The sequence below is a fragment of the Mobula birostris genome, chromosome 29 (genome assembly GCF_030028105.1).
Source record: "Mobula birostris isolate sMobBir1 chromosome 29, sMobBir1.hap1, whole genome shotgun sequence".
Classification (NCBI taxonomy): domain Eukaryota; kingdom Metazoa; phylum Chordata; class Chondrichthyes; order Myliobatiformes; family Myliobatidae; genus Mobula; species Mobula birostris.
In genome coordinates this window covers 3,327,685-3,334,255 of record NC_092398.1, presented here as the reverse complement: position 1 = coordinate 3,334,255, position 6,571 = coordinate 3,327,685, and the positions used below count along the sequence as shown (strand labels likewise).

Below are 6,571 nucleotides of genomic sequence, written 5' to 3'. Positions count from 1 at the left end.
AAAGCTGAGGTCCATTGAGGAAGAACTGATTACAACTGTTCACAGTGTCCAGTTGAGAAAGAAATCATTCAACATCTGAGAAATGTCGCTGCCTGGAAGTAAGGGTCTTGTGAACCTGTTTGGAATTGGGGATGGAGGTAGCAATGGGCAAGATGGAATATAAAGATATCGTCCTCTGCACTACAGAGACCTGAAATGGCATTAACAGCTCCTGTATGAAATGATGAAGATTATTTCAAATGTTGTGTGAGCTGCAATTGTGCATGCTTTATTTTGTTTAGCTACCAATTTCAATATAAATAAATTACTAACCTCACCATCTAGGAGATGCCATCTTCCAGTTACTACCATCAGGGAGGAGGTAGAGGAACCTCAAGGCTCCTCTTCTCATTACTACCATCAGGGAGGAGGGACAGGAGCCTGAAGACCCACAATTAATGTTCCAGGAAGAGCTTCTTCCTCTCTGGCATCTGATTTCTGAACAGTCGATGAACCCTCATTCATTATTCCTTTCTTTTTTTTCCATTCTTTATTCATTTTTGTGACATATAGCTTTTTTTTTTGTCTTTGCACCGTTCTACTGCCGCAAAGCAAACCTCACATCATCTAAGTCAGTGATAATGAACCTGATTCTTTGCTCCTGTAGCTGGAGGGGAATTCTGGGATACCTCCAACAGCAAGCTGCCTGGGATGACAGTCCAATCGAAAATGCAAGCAGAAGAGCAAATCTTGTGAAGGATGAAGGAAAAAGGGGTTAAGCAAGCAGAAAAATTCATCTCCGGCAATGCTGGTCTGTATTTTATGTGGACTGAACTACACAAACAGGCAGGCACTGAGTACAACTTCAAGAACACATAATGTGAAGACGATTTGTTTAAAAAATGGTTAAAAATGTTCGTATTTCACAGGAACCACTCAATAAACAGATCAAATCAGGCAGTCAACAGAAATGACACCCTGAGCTTGTTTTCATCAGCACTCCGAAATTCATCATGTAATACTGTATCTTACAAATAAAAAGTCCGTACGAAATTGTTTTACAAAGATATATCTTTGGGTGCACACTGCATGAAGGCAAAAAAATGTGCTAAAAATCAACTTTGCAACCTCACAATAATCACTACAGGTAGGTACAGAGTACAATAAAAACACATTTTAAATAAAAGATTATATACATTAAATACGTTATAACCATTTTTGTCATTCTTCAGGCAAACATTTCAGTGCATATTTGAAGCACTCGCTATATCGATATAAAGAATTTACAGATACATCTGTACAGGAACATAAACTGCTGGTGCCCTGGTGACACGTCTACTCTGTCCTTGGTTAAATACTGTTTATAAAAACTGTACATTTCGGTTTAAAAAAAACATATGTATTTATAATAAGACAACATGTATTGTCACTGCATAATGAGGTGACAAAAAAAAGGATCAAGAGCTGTTGACAGCATTGCAACAATCAGCAATCTTTGCTGACTCCCAAGCAATTACTGAGCTGCCAAAATACACACTCTGTGGCAAGATCAGAACCATGCTTTTTTTGTGCACGTCTTGTAATCTAAAGGAAAACGAGTGAAGAACTAGTGTGATTCATTCCCTTAATTACCCTTAATTTTACCATTGCTGTCTTCAGGGGAAAAATAAATGTATGGTACATTTCCATCTATTTCCCCTATCTGCTGGCCAGATTATGTACAATGCTCTTTAAAAAAAAATGGTACTTCAAATTAGAGACAGCAAGCCCACCGATGTTTCATGGTAAAAATAGTTTGCAGAGACAACAGGGAAGAGATTTTAGCAAATCAGTACATGGCAATTTTACTGGATCTTAAATGGACTACATGTTGTGCACTTTTAAGTTTCCAAAGAGGAACCACACTGTTCTGAAAGCGTTAAACTGAAAGATCACAAAATCTGAAATTATATTTACACTGTACAAACATTATACCTACCAGCTGAACAAGTGCATCCAAGTACCTCATTTTTGTCGCTGTCTAAAAGATGGATTGTGTGTGAAAGAAGAGTCAGCAATTTTTGCAGCCAGTTTTATGTATTTTTTTTCAAACGTGAATGTAGCAACGCTTCTCTATTGCAGGTCTCAAAGTGCAAGTCTAATGTCTGTGTCTTTTCCTCAGCTCCCCACAGTTCACTGTGATTGTCTCTGCAGACGCCCATTTCGATTTTCTCCTTAAAGCTGAAATCCAGTCTTCCCGGATTAGTCAGTTCACCACAAGCCCTCCAATGAATTCATGCAGATAATGTGCGTTCCTAATTGCTCCACAAAACCCTTGAACCGATTGTTCCTGTAAAATTAACATTTTTAATGTATTGCATGAGGTCCCATCAGTAATAACAAGGTAAGCACAAAATGTACACAGTGAACCTGGCATCTCCGAATACCAATGACAAAGTTAAAGACATTGACAAAGTATTAAAAACTACCCAGTCCCTGTTAAAATAAATGTGAATTGTTTTGGAACTAGCTTAAGGTTAAAGTTACAGATAACCACCCAGGACATGCCCTCTTCTCATTGTTACCTTCAGGAAGGAGGCACACACTCAACGATTCAGGAACAGCTTCTTCCCCTCTGCTTTCCGGTTTCTAAATGGACATTGAACCCATGGACACGACCTCACTGCTTTTTTACTTCTGTCTTTGCACTACTTACTTAACCATTTAATATATATCTATGTACTTGCTATAACTTTCTCTGTTATTATGTATTGCATTTTACTACCGCTGCAAAGACACTAAACTTCAAGACATACAGTATTCCGGTGATATTTCCCACTTCCTCCAAACTAAAGGTGTAGCTATGGGCACCCATATGGGTCCTAGCTATGCCTGCCTTTTTGTTGGGTTTGTGGAACAATCTATGTTCCGTGCCTATTCTGGTATCTGTCCCCCACTTTTCCTTCGCTACATCGATGACTGCATTGGCGCTGCTTCCTGCACGCATGCAGAGCTCGTTGACTTTATTAACTTTGCCTCCAACTTTCACCCTGCCCTCAAGTTTACCTGGTCCATTTCCGACACCTCCCTCCCCTTTCTAGATCTTTCTGTCTCTGTCTCTGGAGACAGCTTATCCACTGATGTCTATATAAGCCTACTGACTCTCACAGCTATCTGGACTATTCCTCTTCTCACCCTGTCTCTTGCAAAAACGCCATCCCCTTCTTGCAATTCCTCTGTCTCCGCCGCATCTGCTCTCAGGATGAGGCCTTTCATTCTAGGACGAGGGAGATGTCTTCCTTTTTTAAAGAAAGGGGCTTCCCTTCCTCCACTATCAACTCTGCTCTTAAACGCATCTCCCCCATTTCACGTACATCTGCTCTCACTCCATCCTCCCGCCACCCTACTAGGAATAGGGTTCCCCCGGTCCTCACCTACCACCCCACCAGCCTCCGGGTCCAACATATTATTCTCCGTAACTTCCGCCACCTCCAACGGGATCCCACCACTAAGCACATCTTTCCCTCCCCCCCCCTCTGCATTCCGCAGGGATCGCTCCCTACGCAACTCCCTTGTCCATTCGTCCCCCGCATCCCTCCCCACTGATCTCCCTCCTGGCACTTATCCGTGTAAGCGGAACAAGTGCTACACATGCCCTTATACTTCCTCCCTTACCACCATTCAGGGCCCCAAACAGTCCTTCCAGGTGAGGCAACACTTCACCTGTGAGTCAGCTGGGGTGATATACTGCGTCTGGTGCTCCCGATGTGGGCTTTTATATATTGGCGAGACCCGACGCAGACTGGGAGACCGCTTTGCTGAACATCTACGCTCTGTCCGCCAGAGAAAGCAGGATCTCCCAGTGGCCACACATTTTAATTCCACATCCCATTCCCATTCTGACATGTCTATCCACGGCCTCCTTTACTGTAAAGGTGAAGCCACACTCAGGTTGGAGGAACAACACCTTATATTCCGTCTGGGTAGCCTCTAACCTGATGGCATGAACATCGACTTCTCTAACTTCTGCTAATGCCCCACCTCCCCCTCGTACCCCATCTGTTACTTATTTTTATACACACATTCTTTCTCTCACTCTCCTTTTTCTCCCTCTGTCCCTCTGAATATACCCCTTGCCCATCCTCTGGGTCCCCCCCGCCCCCTGTCTTTCTTCCCGGACCTCCTGTCCCATGATCCTCTCTTATCCCTTTTGCCTATCACCTGTCCAGCTCTTGGCTCCATCCCTCCCCCTCCTGTCTTCTCCTATCATTTTGGATCTCCCCCTCCCCCTCCCCCTCCAACTTTCAAATCCCTTACTCACTCTTCCTTCAGTTAGTCCTGACGAAGGGTCTCGGCCTGAAACGTCAACTGCACCTCTTCCTAGAGATGCTGCCTGGCCTGCTGCGTTCACCAGCAACCTTTATGTGTGTTGCTTGAATTTCCAGCATCTGCAGAATTCCTGTTGTTTCCAGTGATATTACATCTGATTCTGACTTTTACTTATTCATATTGGGCTAACTTCTCTGCAACAACTCCCACCAAGATTAAACATGATTTAATTCTATTGACACAGTAACCTTAACATGCTTCCAAAAATATACCATTAGCTCCCACCCCAAAGTGACAGGGTAACCAAAATGCCCAAGTTTAAAGATCAGTAACTTAACATGGTAACAATGCGCACGGCAGCACAGTGATTAGTACAATTCTTTACAATACCAGCGACACAGGTTCAATTCACACCACTGCCTGTAAGGAGTCTGTATGTTCTCCCTGTGACCGCGTGAGTGCTCCACTTTCCTCCCACGGTCCAAGACCATACCGGTTAGCAGGTAATTTGTCATTTGAAGACTGTTGTGTGATTAGGCTTGTGTTTGGCGGTAAACACAATGCCTTACAGTACAGGTGACTCAGGTTCAATTCCCGCAGCTGCCTGTAAGGAGTTTGTATGTTTACCCCCGAGTGCTCTGGTTTCCTCCCACAGTCCAAAGATGTACCGGTTTGGAGGTTAATTGGTCATTGTAAATTGTCCTATGATCAGGCGAGGGTTACGTCAGGGTAGCTGGGCTGAAGGGCCAGAAAGGGCAGATTCTGCGCAGTATCTCAATATGTAAATACAACTGAGATCGCTGTGGAACTGATTCAAACACTTTGGAAATTCTGTTTAAGTTGTGTTTGGCATGGGTGAGTGGAAAAAAATCACTCAAGCAAGGAGTAAATGATGGCATGTCTAATTATCATTGGGTGATGAGTTTCTTCTGTGCAGGATCTGAAATGGGCGCGTCAGCTGAAATTAAAGGCACTGGAAGTGACAGATATCAGAACACAAGCAAAGCATTAGAAGCATTTTTCATGCAATGATATCACAAGTGAAAGATTTACTGGCATAGCTGTAGGGTTGTGGGATTTCAGCCCCTGCGTTTCACTGGAGAAACCGGAGTTCTCCTCCACAGGACAATGTAGAGTCATAGAATCGTAGAGAACTACAGCACAGACGGAAGCACTTCGGCCCATTCAGTTTGTTCCAAACCATTGAAACTGCCTGGTCCCATCAACCTGCACCCGGACCATAGACCTCTATGCCCCTCCCATTCACATACCTATCCACACTTCTCTTAAATGTTGCAATCAAACATGCAACTACCACTTGCACTCACACACCCTCTGAGTGAAGACGTTTTCCTCATGCTCTCTTTAAACTTTTCATCCTTCAGCCTTAGCCCATGACCTCCGGTTGAGATCCCACCCAACTTCAGTGGAAAAAGCCTGCTTGCATTTACCCTATCTATACCCCTCATAATTTTGTATACCTCTGTTAAATCTCCCCTCAATCTTGCATGTTCCAGGGTATGAAGTCCAAACCTATTCAATCTTTCCTTGGAACTCAGGCCCTCCAGTCCCAGCAACATCCTTGTAAATTTCCTCTGTACTCTTTCAATCTTGTTTATAACTTTCCTGTAGGTGGGTGACTAACCTGCCTACAATACTCCAAATTAGGCCTCGCCAACATCTCATACAATTTCAACATAACATCCCATTTCCTGTACTTAATGCAACACACACAAAATGCTGGAGGAACTCAGCAGGTCAGGCGGCAACTATGGAGGGGAATAAACGGTCGATATTTCTGACCGAGACCCTTCATCGGGACTGGAAAGGAAGGGGGAAGATGCCAGAATAAGGAGGAGGGGGAGGGGAAGGAGTTCAAGCTGGCAAGTGACAGGTGAGATCAGCTGAGGGAGGATGTGGGTGGGTAGGGGAGGGAGGGATGAAGTAAATAGCTGGGACGTGATCGGTGGAAGAGATAAAGCGCTGAAGGAGGAATCTGATAAGAGAGGAGAGTGGACCATGGGAGAAAGGGAAGGAAGAAGTGTTTATGTAAGTACTCAGCAGATTGGGCAGCATCTGTGAAGAAGCGGTTAGCATTTCAAGTTAATGATATTTTATCAGAGGAGATTTCAGATGTCCTATAACTGCCATTGTTTTTTTTTTTGGCTTTTTGATTATCAGAGAAGATCACGACTTACTTAGCCAGTGAACAGAGGGAAACAGTTGCCATTAGAAGCTGAGTCAAGGACCATAGGTGACAGATTGAAAGTAACAGGCAAAAGTT

General features: G+C 43.7%; 1 protein-coding gene across 12 annotated transcripts in view; it reads right to left on the bottom strand.

The window, feature by feature from the left end:
* Positions 1-537: 537 nt before the first annotated feature.
* ahdc1 (AT hook, DNA binding motif, containing 1) overlaps positions 538-6,571 on the bottom strand; it is a 302,888-nt gene continuing 296,854 nt past the window's right edge. For all 12 annotated transcript variants that reach the window (XM_072246562.1, XM_072246569.1, XM_072246560.1 and 9 more), the window contains one exon: positions 538-2,308. The gene's annotated coding sequence lies outside the window, so the exon portion shown is untranslated. The remainder of the gene's footprint in view (positions 2,309-6,571) is intronic.